This window comes from Euprymna scolopes, chromosome 12 (genome assembly GCF_053919585.1).
Source record: "Euprymna scolopes isolate OS-2025 chromosome 12, ASM5391958v1, whole genome shotgun sequence".
Lineage (NCBI taxonomy): Eukaryota > Metazoa > Mollusca > Cephalopoda > Sepiida > Sepiolidae > Euprymna > Euprymna scolopes.
The window spans coordinates 32,967,688-32,983,101 of record NC_136493.1 but is presented as its reverse complement, the minus strand read 5'-3'; positions in this window follow the sequence as shown (position 1 = coordinate 32,983,101).

The following is a 15,414-nucleotide window of genomic DNA, read 5'->3' as shown; positions in this document are numbered from 1 at the left end:
GTCTTTATTTTATGTCTAAATCAAAGAAAATCAGCCAAAAATACCTAAGAATAACATTAAAAGCCTTCGATTAGATAGGAAACATTGAAAATAGACGATAAAAGAAGATACCAGAATCCCCACATTCTGTAAGGTCCGCGGTCATGAAAATTCGCCAATTTTTCAAGGTATTAATTTTGTCTTTATTTTATGTCTAAACCAAAGAAAATCAGCCAAAAATACCTAAGAATAACATTAAAAGCCTTCGATTAGATAGGAAACATTGAAAATAGACGATAAAAGAAGATACCAGAATCCCCACATTCTGTAAGGTCCGCGGTCATGAAAATTGGCCAATTTTTCAAGGTATTAATTTTGTCTTTATTTTATGTCTAAACCAAAGAAAATAAGCCAAAAATACCTAAGAATAACATTAAAAGCCTTCGATTAGATAGGAAACATTGAAAATAGACGATAAAAGAAGATACCAGAATCCCCACATTCTGTAAGGTCCGCGGTCATGAAAATTGGCCAATTTTTCAAGGTATTAATTTTGTCTTTATTTTATGTCTAAATCAAAGAAAATCAGCCAAAAATTCCTAAGAATAACATTAAAAGCCTTCGATTAGATAGGAAACTTTGAAAATAGACGATAAAAGAAGATACCAGAATCCCCACATTCTGTAAGGTCCGCGGTCATGAAAATTGGCCAATTTTTCAAGGTATTAATTTTGTCTTTATTTTATGTCTAAATCAAAGAAAATCAGCCAAAAATACCTAAGAATAACATTAAAAGCCTTCGATTAGATAGGAAACATTGAAAATAGACGATAAAAGAAGATACCAGAATCCCCACATTCTGTAAGGTCCGCGGTCATGAAAATTGGCCAATTTTTGAAGGTATTAATTTTGTCTTTATTTTATGTCTAAATCAAAGAAAATCAGCCAAAAATACCTAAGAATAACATTAAAAGCCTTCGATTTGATAGGAAACATTGAAAATAGACGATAAAAGAAGATACCAGAATCCGCACATTCTGTAGGGTCCGCGGTCATGAAAATTGGCCAATTTTTCAAGGTATTAATTTTGTCTTTATTTTATGTCTAAACCAAAGAAAATAAGCCAAAAATACCTAAGAACAACATTAAAAGCCTTCGATTAGATAGGAAACATTGAAAATAGACGATAAAAGAAGATACCAGAATCCCCACATTCTGTAAGGTCCGCGGTCATGAAAATTGGCCAATTTTTCAAGGTATTAATTTTGTCTTTATTTTATGTCTAAATCAAAGAAAATCAGCCAAAAATACCTAAGAATAACATTAAAAGCCTTCGATTAGATAGGAAACATTGAAAATAGACGATAAAAGAAGATACCAGAATCCCCACATTCTGTAAGGTCCGCGGTCATGAACATTGGCCAATTTTTCAAGGTATTAATTTTGTCTTTATTTTATGTCTAAATCAAAGAAAATCAGCCAAAAATACCTAAGAATAACATTAAAAGCCTTCGATTAGATAGGAAACATTGAAAATAGACGATAAAAGAAGATACCAGAATCCCCACATTCTGTAAGGTCCGCGGTCATGAAAATTTGCCAATTTTTCAAGGTATTAATTTTGTCTTTATTTTATGTCTAAATCAAAGAAAATCAGCCAAAAATACCTAAGAATAACATAAAAAGTCTTCGATTAGATAGGAAACATTGAAAATAGACGATAAAAGAAGATACCAGAATCCCCACATTCTGTAAGGTCCGCGGTCATGAAAATTGGCCAATTTTTCAAGGTATTAATTTTGTCTTTATTTTATGTCTAAATCAAAGAAAATCAGCCAAAAATACCTAAGAATAACATTAAAAGCCTTCGATTAGATAGGAAACATTGAAAATAGACGATAAAAGAAGATACTAGAATCCCCACATTCTGTAAGGTCCGCGGTCATGAAAATTCGCCAATTTTTCAAGGTATTAATTTTGTCTTTATTTTATGTCTAAATCAAAGAAAATCAGCCAAAAATACCTAAGAATAACATTAAAAGTCTTCGATTAGATAGGAAACATTGAAAATAGACGATAAAAGAAGATACCAGAATCCCCACATTCTGTAAGGTCCGCGGTCATGAAAATTGGCCAATTTTTCAAGGTATTAATTTTGTCTTTATTTTATGTCTAAATCAAAGAAAATCAGCCAAAAATACCTAAGAATAACATTAAAAGCCTTCGATTAGATAGGAAACATTGAAAATAGACGATAAAAGAAGATACCAGAATCCCCACATTCTGTAAGGTCCGCGGTCATGAAAATTCGCCAATTTTTCAAGGTATTAATTTTGTCTTTATTTTATGTCTAAACCAAAGAAAATCAGCCAAAAATACCTAAGAATAACATTAAAAGCCTTCGATTAGATAGGAAACATTGAAAATAGACGATAAAAGAAGATACCAGAATCCCCACATTCTGTAAGGTCCGCGGTCATGAAAATTGGCCAATTTTTCAAGGTATTAATTTTGTCTTTATTTTATGTCTAAACCAAAGAAAATAAGCCAAAAATACCTAAGAATAACATTAAAAGCCTTCGATTAGATAGGAAACATTGAAAATAGACGATAAAAGAAGATACCAGAATCCCCACATTCTGTAAGGTCCGCGGTCATGAAAATTGGCCAATTTTTCAAGGTATTAATTTTGTCTTTATTTTATGTCTAAATCAAAGAAAATCAGCCAAAAATTCCTAAGAATAACATTAAAAGCCTTCGATTAGATAGGAAACTTTGAAAATAGACGATAAAAGAAGATACCAGAATCCCCACATTCTGTAAGGTCCGCGGTCATGAAAATTGGCCAATTTTTCAAGGTATTAATTTTGTCTTTATTTTATGTCTAAATCAAAGAAAATCAGCCAAAAATACCTAAGAATAACATTAAAAGCCTTCGATTAGATAGGAAACATTGAAAATAGACGATAAAAGAAGATACCAGAATCCCCACATTCTGTAAGGTCCGCGGTCATGAAAATTGGCCAATTTTTGAAGGTATTAATTTTGTCTTTATTTTATGTCTAAATCAAAGAAAATCAGCCAAAAATACCTAAGAATAACATTAAAAGCCTTCGATTTGATAGGAAACATTGAAAATAGACGATAAAAGAAGATACCAGAATCCGCACATTCTGTAGGGTCCGCGGTCATGAAAATTGGCCAATTTTTCAAGGTATTAATTTTGTCTTTATTTTATGTCTAAACCAAAGAAAATAAGCCAAAAATACCTAAGAACAACATTAAAAGCCTTCGATTAGATAGGAAACATTGAAAATAGACGATAAAAGAAGATACCAGAATCCCCACATTCTGTAAGGTCCGCGGTCATGAAAATTGGCCAATTTTTCAAGGTATTAATTTTGTCTTTATTTTATGTCTAAATCAAAGAAAATCAGCCAAAAATACCTAAGAATAACATTAAAAGCCTTCGATTAGATAGGAAACATTGAAAATAGACGATAAAAGAAGATACCAGAATCCCCACATTCTGTAAGGTCCGCGGTCATGAACATTGGCCAATTTTTCAAGGTATTAATTTTGTCTTTATTTTATGTCTAAATCAAAGAAAATCAGCCAAAAATACCTAAGAATAACATTAAAAGCCTTCGATTAGATAGGAAACATTGAAAATAGACGATAAAAGAAGATACCAGAATCCCCACATTCTGTAAGGTCCGCGGTCATGAAAATTTGCCAATTTTTCAAGGTATTAATTTTGTCTTTATTTTATGTCTAAATCAAAGAAAATCAGTCAAAAATACCTAAGAATAACATTAAAAGCCTTCGATTTGATAGGAAACATTGAAAATAGACGATAAAAGAAGATACCAGAATCCCCACATTCTGTAAGGTCCGCGGTCATGAACATTGGCCAATTTTTCAAGGTATTAATTTTGTCTTTATTTTATGTCTAAATCAAAGAAAATCAGCCAAAAATACCTAAGAATAACATTAAAAGCCTTCGATTTGATAGGAAACATTGAAAATAGACGATAAAAGAAGATACCAGAATCCGCACATTCTGTAGGGTCCGCGGTCATGAAAATTGGCCAATCTTTCAAGGTATTAATTTTGTCTTTATTTTATGTCTAAACCAAAGAAAATCAGCCAAAAATACCTAAGAATAACATTAAAAGCCTTCGATTAGATAGGAAACATTGAAAATAGACGATAAAAGAAGATACCAGAATCCCCACATTCTGTAAGGTCCGCGGTCATGAAAATTGGCCAATTTTTCAAGGTATTAATTTTGTCTTTATTTTATGTCTAAACCAAAGAAAATCAGCCAAAAATACCTAAGAATAACATTAAAAGCCTTCGATTAGATAGGAAACATTGAAAATAGACGATAAAAGAAGATACCAGAATCCCCACATTCTGTAAGGTCCGCGGTCATGAAAATTGGCCAATTTTTCAAGGTATTAATTTTGTCTTTATTTTATGTCTAAATCAAAGAAAATCAGCCAAAAATACCTAAGAATAACATTAAAAGCCTTCGATTTGATAGGAAACATTGAAAATAGACGATAAAAGAAGATACCAGAATCCGCACATTCTGTAGGGTCCGCGGTCATGAAAATTGGCCAATTTTTCAAGGTATTAATTTTGTCTTTATTTTATGTCTAAACCAAAGAAAATAAGCCAAAAATACCTAAGAATAACATTAAAAGCCTTCGATTAGATAGGAAACATTGAAAATAGACGATAAAAGAAGATACCAGAATCCCCACATTCTGTAAGGTCCGCGGTCATGAACATTGGCCAATTTTTCAAGGTATTAATTTTGTCTTTATTTTATGTCTAAATCAAAGAAAATCAGCCAAAAATACCTAAGAATAACATTAAAAGCCTTCGATTAGATAGGAAACATTGAAAATAGACGATAAAAGAAGATACCAGAATCCCCACATTCTGTAAGGTCCGCGGTCATGAAAATTTGCCAATTTTTCAAGGTATTAATTTTGTCTTTATTTTATGTCTAAATCAAAGAAAATCAGTCAAAAATACCTAAGAATAACATTAAAAGCCTTCGATTAGATAGGAAACATTGAAAATAGACGATAAAAGAAGATACCAGAATCCCCACATTCTGTAAGGTCCGCGGTCATGAAAATTGGCCAATTTTTCAAGGTATTAATTTTGTCTTTATTTTATGTCTAAATCAAAGAAAATCAGCCAAAAATACCTAAGAATAACATTAAAAGCCTTCGATTTGATAGGAAACATTGAAAATAGACGATAAAAGAAGATACCAGAATCCGCACATTCTGTAGGGTCCGCGGTCATGAAAATTGGCCAATCTTTCAAGGTATTAATTTTGTCTTTATTTTATGTCTAAACCAAAGAAAATCAGCCAAAAATACCTAAGAATAACATTAAAAGCCTTCGATTAGATAGGAAACATTGAAAATAGACGATAAAAGAAGATACCAGAATCCCCACATTCTGTAAGGTCCGCGGTCATGAAAATTGGCCAATTTTTCAAGGTATTAATTTTGTCTTTATTTTATGTCTAAACCAAAGAAAATCAGCCAAAAATACCTAAGAATAACATTAAAAGCCTTCGATTAGATAGGAAACATTGAAAATAGACGATAAAAGAAGATACCAGAATCCCCACATTCTGTAAGGTCCGCGGTCATGAAAATTGGCCAATTTTTCAAGGTATTAATTTTGTCTTTATTTTATGTCTAAATCAAAGAAAATCAGCCAAAAATACCTAAGAATAACATTAAAAGCCTTCGATTTGATAGGAAACATTGAAAATAGACGATAAAAGAAGATACCAGAATCCGCACATTCTGTAGGGTCCGCGGTCATGAAAATTGGCCAATTTTTCAAGGTATTAATTTTGTCTTTATTTTATGTCTAAACCAAAGAAAATAAGCCAAAAATACCTAAGAATAACATTAAAAGCCTTCGATTAGATAGGAAACATTGAAAATAGACGATAAAAGAAGATACCAGAATCCCCACATTCTGTAAGGTCCGCGGTCATGAAAATTGGCCAATTTTTCAAGGTATTAATTTTGTCTTTATTTTATGTCTAAATCAAAGAAAATCAGCCAAAAATACCTAAGAATAACATTAAAAGCCTTCGATTAGATAGGAAACATTGAAAATAGACGATAAAAGAAGATACCAGAATCCCCACATTCTGTAAGGTCCGCGGTCATGAAAATTTGCCAATTTTTCAAGGTATTAATTTTGTCTTTATTTTATGTCTAAATCAAAGAAAATCAGTCAAAAATACCTAAGAATAACATTAAAAGCCTTCGATTAGATAGGAAACATTGAAAATAGACGATAAAAGAAGATACCAGAATCCCCACATTTTGTAAGGTCCGCGGTCATGAACATTGGCCAATTTTTCAAGGTATTAATTTTGTCTTTATTTTATGTCTAAATCAAAGAAAATCAGCCAAAAATACCTAAGAATAACATTAAAAGCCTTCGATTTGATAGGAAACATTGAAAATAGACGATAAAAGAAGATACCAGAATCCGCACATTCTGTAGGGTCCGCGGTCATGAAAATTGGCCAATCTTTCAAGGTATTAATTTTGTCTTTATTTTATGTCTAAACCAAAGAAAATCAGCCAAAAATACCTAAGAATAACATTAAAAGCCTTCGATTAGATAGGAAACATTGAAAATAGACGATAAAAGAAGATACCAGAATCCCCACATTCTGTAAGGTCCGCGGTCATGAAAATTGGCCAATTTTTCAAGGTATTAATTTTGTCTTTATTTTATGTCTAAACCAAAGAAAATCAGCCAAAAATACCTAAGAATAACATTAAAAGCCTTCGATTAGATAGGAAACATTGAAAATAGACGATAAAAGAAGATACCAGAATCCCCACATTCTGTAAGGTCCGCGGTCATGAAAATTGGCCAATTTTTCAAGGTATTAATTTTGTCTTTATTTTATGTCTAAATCAAAGAAAATCAGCCAAAAATACCTAAGAATAACATTAAAAGCCTTCGATTTGATAGGAAACATTGAAAATAGACGATAAAAGAAGATACCAGAATCCGCACATTCTGTAGGGTCCGCGGTCATGAAAATTGGCCAATTTTTCAAGGTATTAATTTTGTCTTGATTTTATGTCTAAACCAAAGAAAATAAGCCAAAAATACCTAAGAATAACATTAAAAGCCTTCGATTAGATAGGAAACATTGAAAATAGACGATAAAAGAAGATACCAGAATCCCCACATTCTGTAAGGTCCGCGGTCATGAAAATTGGCCAATTTTTCAAGGTATTAATTTTGTCTTTATTTTATGTCTAAATCAAAGAAAATCAGCCAAAAATACCTAAGAATAACATTAAAAGCCTTCGATTAGATAGGAAACATTGAAAATAGACGATAAAAGAAGATACCAGAATCCCCACATTCTGTAAGGTCCGCGGTCATGAAAATTGGCCAATTTTTCAAGGTATTAATTTTGTCTTTATTTTATGTCTAAATCAAAGAAAATCAGCCAAAAATACCTAAGAATAACATTAAAAGCCTTCGATTAGATAGGAAACATTGAAAATAGACGATAAAAGAAGATACTAGAATCCCCACATTCTGTAAGGTCCGCGGTCATGAAAATTGGCCAATTTTTCAAGGTATTAATTTTGTCTTTATTTTATGTCTAAATCAAAGAAAATCAGCCAAAAATACCTAAAAATAACATTAAAAGTCTTCGATTAGATAGGAAACATTGAAAATAGACGATAAAAGAAGATACCAGAATCCCCACATTCTGTAAGGTCCGCGGTCATGAAAATTGGCCAATTTTTCAAGGAATTAATTTTGTCTTTATTTTATGTCTAAATCAAAGAAAATCAGCCAAAAATACCTAAGAATAACATTAACAGCCTTCGATTAGATAGGAAACATTGAAAATAGACGATAAAAGAAGATACCAGAATCCCCACATTCTGTAAGGTCCGCGGTCATGAAAATTGGCCAATTTTTCAAGGTATTAATTTTGTCTTTATTTTATGTCTAAATCAAAGAAAATCAGCTAAACATACCTAAGAATAACATTAAAAGCCTTCGATTAGATAGGAAACATTGAAAATAGACGATAAAAGAAGATACCAGAATCCCCACATTCTGTAAGGTCCGCGGTCATGAAAATTGGCCAATTTTTCAAGGTATTAATTTTGTCTTTATTTTATGTCTAAACCAAAGAAAATCAGCCAAAAATACCTAAGAATAACATTAAAAGCCTTCGATTAGATAGGAAACATTGAAAATAGACGATAAAAGAAGATACCAGAATCCCCACATTCTGTAAGGTCCGCGGTCATGAAAATTGGCCAATTTTTCAAGGTATTAATTTTGTCTTTATTTTATGTCTAAACCAAAGAAAATAAGCCAAAAATACCTAAGAATAACATTAAAAGCCTTCGATTAGATAGGAAACATTGAAAATAGACGATAAAAGAAGATACCAGAATCCCCACATTCTGTAAGGTCCGCGGTCATGAAAATTGGCCAATTTTTCAAGGTATTAATTTTGTCTTTATTTTATGTCTAAATCAAAGAAAATCAGCCAAAAATACCTAAGAATAACATTAAAAGCCTTCGATTAGATAGGAAACATTGAAAATAGACGATAAAAGAAGATACCAGAATCCCCACATTCTGTAAGGTCCGCGGTCATGAAAATTTGCCAATTTTTCAAGGTATTAATTTTGTCTTTATTTTATGTCTAAATCAAAGAAAATCAGTCAAAAATACCTAAGAATAACATTAAAAGCCTTCGATTAGATAGGAAACATTGAAAATAGACGATAAAAGAAGATACCAGAATCCCCACATTCTGTAAGGTCCGCGGTCATGAACATTGGCCAATTTTTCAAGGTATTAATTTTGTCTTTATTTTATGTCTAAATCAAAGAAAATCAGCCAAAAATACCTAAGAATAACATTAAAAGCCTTCGATTTGATAGGAAACATTGAAAATAGACGATAAAAGAAGATACCAGAATCCGCACATTCTGTAGGGTCCGCGGTCATGAAAATTGGCCAATTTTTCAAGGTATTAATTTTGTCTTGATTTTATGTCTAAACAAAAGAAAATAAGCCAAAAATACCTAAGAATAACATTAAAAGCCTTCGATTAGATAGGAAACATTGAAAATAGACGATAAAAGAAGATACCAGAATCCCCACATTCTGTAAGGTCCGCGGTCATGAAAATTGGCCAATTTTTCAAGGTATTAATTTTGTCTTTATTTTATGTCTAAATCAAAGAAAATCAGCCAAAAATACCTAAGAATAACATTAAAAGCCTTCGATTAGATAGGAAACATTGAAAATAGACGATAAAAGAAGATACCAGAATCCCCACATTCTGTAAGGTCCGCGGTCATGAAAATTGGCCAATTTTTCAAGGTATTAATTTTGTCTTTATTTTATGTCTAAATCAAAGAAAATCAGCCAAAAATACCTAAGAATAACATTAAAAGCCTTCGATTAGATAGGAAACATTGAAAATAGACGATAAAAGAAGATACTAGAATCCCCACATTCTGTAAGGTCCGCGGTCATGAAAATTGGCCAATTTTTCAAGGTATTAATTTTGTCTTTATTTTATGTCTAAATCAAAGAAAATCAGCCAAAAATACCTAAAAATAACATTAAAAGTCTTCGATTAGATAGGAAACATTGAAAATAGACGATAAAAGAAGATACCAGAATCCCCACATTCTGTAAGGTCCGCGGTCATGAAAATTGGCCAATTTTTCAAGGTATTAATTTTGTCTTTATTTTATGTCTAAATCAAAGAAAATCAGCCAAAAATACCTAAGAATAACATTAACAGCCTTCGATTAGATAGGAAACATTGAAAATAGACGATAAAAGAAGATACCAGAATCCCCACATTCTGTAAGGTCCGCGGTCATGAAAATTCGCCAATTTTTCAAGGTATTAATTTTGTCTTTATTTTATGTCTAAATCAAAGAAAATCAGCTAAACATACCTAAGAATAACATTAAAAGCCTTCGATTAGATAGGAAACATTGAAAATAGACGATAAAAGAAGATACCAGAATCCCCACATTCTGTAAGGTCCGCGGTCATGAAAATTGGCCAATTTTTCAAGGTATTAATTTTGTCTTTATTTTATGTCTAAACCAAAGAAAATCAGCCAAAAATACCTAAGAATAACATTAAAAGCCTTCGATTTGATAGGAAACATTGAAAATAGACGATAAAAGAAGATACCAGAATCCCCACATTCTGTAAGGTCCGCGGTCATGAAAATTGGCCAATTTTTCAAGGTATTAATTTTGTCTTTATTTTATGTCTAAACCAAAGAAAATAAGCCAAAAATACCTAAGAATAACATTAAAAGCCTTCGATTAGATAGGAAACATTGAAAATAGACGATAAAAGAAGATACCAGAATCCCCACATTCTGTAAGGTCCGCGGTCATGAAAATTGGCCAATTTTTCAAGGTATTAATTTTGTCTTTATTTTATGTCTAAATCAAAGAAAATCAGCCAAAAATACCTAAGAATAACATTAAAAGCCTTCGATTAGATAGGAAACATTGAAAATAGACGATAAAAGAAGATACCAGAATCCCCACATTCTGTAAGGTCCGCGGTCATGAAAATTTGCCAATTTTTCAAGGTATTAATTTTGTCTTTATTTTATGTCTAAATCAAAGAAAATCAGTCAAAAATACCTAAGAATAACATTAAAAGCCTTCGATTAGATAGGAAACATTGAAAATAGACGATAAAAGAAGATACCAGAATCCCCACATTCTGTAAGGTCCGCGGTCATGAACATTGGCCAATTTTTCAAGGTATTAATTTTGTCTTTATTTTATGTCTAAATCAAAGAAAATCAGCCAAAAATACCTAAGAATAACATTAAAAGCCTTCGATTTGATAGGAAACATTGAAAATAGACGATAAAAGAAGATACCAGAATCCGCACATTCTGTAGGGTCCGCGGTCATGAAAATTGGCCAATCTTTCAAGGTATTAATTTTGTCTTTATTTTATGTCTAAACCAAAGAAAATCAGCCAAAAATACCTAAGAATAACATTAAAAGCCTTCGATTAGATAGGAAACATTGAAAATAGACGATAAAAGAAGATACCAGAATCCCCACATTCTGTAAGGTCCGCGGTCATGAAAATTGGCCAATTTTTCAAGGTATTAATTTTGTCTTTATTTTATGTCTAAACCAAAGAAAATCAGCCAAAAATACCTAAGAATAACATTAAAAGCCTTCGATTAGATAGGAAACATTGAAAATAGACGATAAAAGAAGATACCAGAATCCCCACATTCTGTAAGGTCCGCGGTCATGAAAATTGGCCAATTTTTCAAGGTATTAATTTTGTCTTTATTTTATGTCTAAATCAAAGAAAATCAGCCAAAAATACCTAAGAATAACATTAAAAGCCTTCGATTAGATAGGAAACATTGAAAATAGACGATAAAAGAAGATACCAGAATCCCCACATTCTGTAAGGTCCGCGGTCATGAAAATTTGCCAATTTTTCAAGGTATTAATTTTGTCTTTATTTTATGTCTAAATCAAAGAAAATCAGTCAAAAATACCTAAGAATAACATTAAAAGCCTTTGATTAGATAGGAAACATTGAAAATAGACGATAAAAGAAGATACCAGAATCCCCACATTCTGTAAGGTCCGCGGTCATGAAAATTGGCCAATTTTTCAAGGTATTAATTTTGTCTTTATTTTATGTCTAAATCAAAGAAAATCAGCCAAAAATACCTAAGAATAACATTAAAAGCCTTCGATTTGATAGGAAACATTGAAAATAGACGATAAAAGAAGATACCAGAATCCGCACATTCTGTAGGGTCCGCGGTCATGAAAATTGGCCAATCTTTCAAGGTATTAATTTTGTCTTTATTTTATGTCTAAACCAAAGAAAATCAGCCAAAAATACCTAAGAATAACATTAAAAGCCTTCGATTAGATAGGAAACATTGAAAATAGACGATAAAAGAAGATACCAGAATCCCCACATTCTGTAAGGTCCGCGGTCATGAAAATTGGCCAATTTTTCAAGGTATTAATTTTGTCTTTATTTTATGTCTAAACCAAAGAAAATCAGCCAAAAATACCTAAGAATAACATTAAAAGCCTTCGATTAGATAGGAAACATTGAAAATAGACGATAAAAGAAGATACCAGAATCCCCACATTCTGTAAGGTCCGCGGTCATGAAAATTGGCCAATTTTTCAAGGTATTAATTTTGTCTTTATTTTATGTCTAAATCAAAGAAAATCAGCCAAAAATACCTAAGAATAACATTAAAAGCCTTCGATTTGATAGGAAACATTGAAAATAGACGATAAAAGAAGATACCAGAATCCGCACATTCTGTAGGGTCCGCGGTCATGAAAATTGGCCAATTTTTCAAGGTATTAATTTTGTCTTTATTTTATGTCTAAACCAAAGAAAATCAGCCAAAAATACCTAAGAATAACATTAAAAGCCTTCGATTAGATAGGAAACATTGAAAATAGACGATAAAAGAAGATACCAGAATCCCCACATTCTGTAAGGTCCGCGGTCATGAAAATTGGCCAATTTTTCAAGGTATTAATTTTGTCTTTATTTTATGTCTAAATCAAAGAAAATCAGCCAAAAATACCTAAGAATAACATTAAAAGCCTTCGATTAGATAGGAAACATTGAAAATAGACGATAAAAGAAGATACCAGAATCCCCACATTCTGTAAGGTCCGTGGTCATGAAAATTTGCCAATTTTTCAAGGTATTAATTTTGTCTTTATTTTATGTCTAAATCAAAGAAAATCAGTCAAAAATACCTAAGAATAACATTAAAAGCCTTCGATTAGATAGGAAACATTGAAAATAGACGATAAAAGAAGATACCAGAATCCCCACATTTTGTAAGGTCCGCGGTCATGAACATTGGCCAATTTTTCAAGGTATTAATTTTGTCTTTATTTTATGTCTAAATCAAAGAAAATCAGCCAAAAATACCTAAGAATAACATTAAAAGCCTTCGATTTGATAGGAAACATTGAAAATAGACGATAAAAGAAGATACCAGAATCCGCACATTCTGTAGGGTCCGCGGTCATGAAAATTGGCCAATCTTTCAAGGTATTAATTTTGTCTTTATTTTATGTCTAAACCAAAGAAAATCAGCCAAAAATACCTAAGAATAACATTAAAAGCCTTCGATTAGATAGGAAACATTGAAAATAGACGATAAAAGAAGATACCAGAATCCCCACATTCTGTAAGGTCCGCGGTCATGAAAATTGGCCAATTTTTCAAGGTATTAATTTTGTCTTTATTTTATGTCTAAACCAAAGAAAATCAGCCAAAAATACCTAAGAATAACATTAAAAGCCTTCGATTAGATAGGAAACATTGAAAATAGACGATAAAAGAAGATACCAGAATCCCCACATTCTGTAAGGTCCGCGGTCATGAAAATTGGCCAATTTTTCAAGGTATTAATTTTGTCTTTATTTTATGTCTAAATCAAAGAAAATCAGCCAAAAATACCTAAGAATAACATTAAAAGCCTTCGATTTGATAGGAAACATTGAAAATAGACGATAAAAGAAGATACCAGAATCCGCACATTCTGTAGGGTCCGCGGTCATGAAAATTGGCCAATTTTTCAAGGTATTAATTTTGTCTTGATTTTATGTCTAAACCAAAGAAAATAAGCCAAAAATACCTAAGAATAACATTAAAAGCCTTCGATTAGATAGGAAACATTGAAAATAGACGATAAAAGAAGATACCAGAATCCCCACATTCTGTAAGGTCCGCGGTCATGAAAATTGGCCAATTTTTCAAGGTATTAATTTTGTCTTTATTTTATGTCTAAATCAAAGAAAATCAGCCAAAAATCCCTAAGAATAACATTAAAAGCCTTCGATTAGATAGGAAACATTGAAAATAGACGATAAAAGAAGATACCAGAATCCCCACATTCTGTAAGGTCCGCGGTCATGAAAATTGGCCAATTTTTCAAGGTATTAATTTTGTCTTTATTTTATGTCTAAATCAAAGAAAATCAGCCAAAAATACCTAAGAATAACATTAAAAGCCTTCGATTAGATAGGAAACATTGAAAATAGACGATAAAAGAAGATACTAGAATCCCCACATTCTGTAAGGTCCGCGGTCATGAAAATTGGCCAATTTTTCAAGGTATTAATTTTGTCTTTATTTTATGTCTAAATCAAAGAAAATCAGCCAAAAATACCTAAAAATAACATTAAAAGTCTTCGATTAGATAGGAAACATTGAAAATAGACGATAAAAGAAGATACCAGAATCCCCACATTCTGTAAGGTCCGCGGTCATGAAAATTGGCCAATTTTTCAAGGTATTAATTTTGTCTTTATTTTATGTCTAAATCAAAGAAAATCAGCCAAAAATACCTAAGAATAACATTAACAGCCTTCGATTAGATAGGAAACATTGAAAATAGACGATAAAAGAAGATACCAGAATCCCCACATTCTGTAAGGTCCGCGGTCATGAAAATTCGCCAATTTTTCAAGGTATTAATTTTGTCTTTATTTTATGTCTAAATCAAAGAAAATCAGCTAAACATACCTAAGAATAACATTAAAAGCCTTCGATTAGATAGGAAACATTGAAAATAGACGATAAAAGAAGATACCAGAATCCCCACATTCTGTAAGGTCCGCGGTCATAAAAATTGGCCAATTTTTCAAGGTATTAATTTTGTCTTTATTTTATGTCTAAACCAAAGAAAATCAGCCAAAAATACCTAAGAATAACATTAAAAGCCTTCGATTAGATAGGAAACATTGAAAATAGACGATAAAAGAAGATACCAGAATCCCCACATTCTGTAAGGTCCGCGGTCATGAAAATTGGCCAATTTTTCAAGGTATTAATTTTGTCTTTATTTTATGTCTAAACCAAAGAAAATAAGCCAAAAATACCTAAGAATAACATTAAAAGCCTTCGATTAGATAGGAAACATTGAAAATAGACGATAAAAGAAGATACCAGAATCCCCACATTCTGTAAGGTCCGCGGTCATGAAAATTGGCCAATTTTTCAAGGTATTAATTTTGTCTTTATTTTATGTCTAAATCAAAGAAAATCAGCCAAAAATTCCTAAGAATAACATTAAAAGCCTTCGATTAGATAGGAAACATTGAAAATAGACGATAAAAGAAGATACCAGAATCCCCACATTCTGTAAGGTCCGCGGTCATGAAAATTGGCCAATTTTTCAAGGTATTAATTTTGTCTTTATTTTATGTCTAAATCAAAGAAAATCAGCCAAAAATACCTAAGAATAACATTAAAAGCCTTCGATTAGATAGGAAACATTGAAAATAGACGATAAAAGAA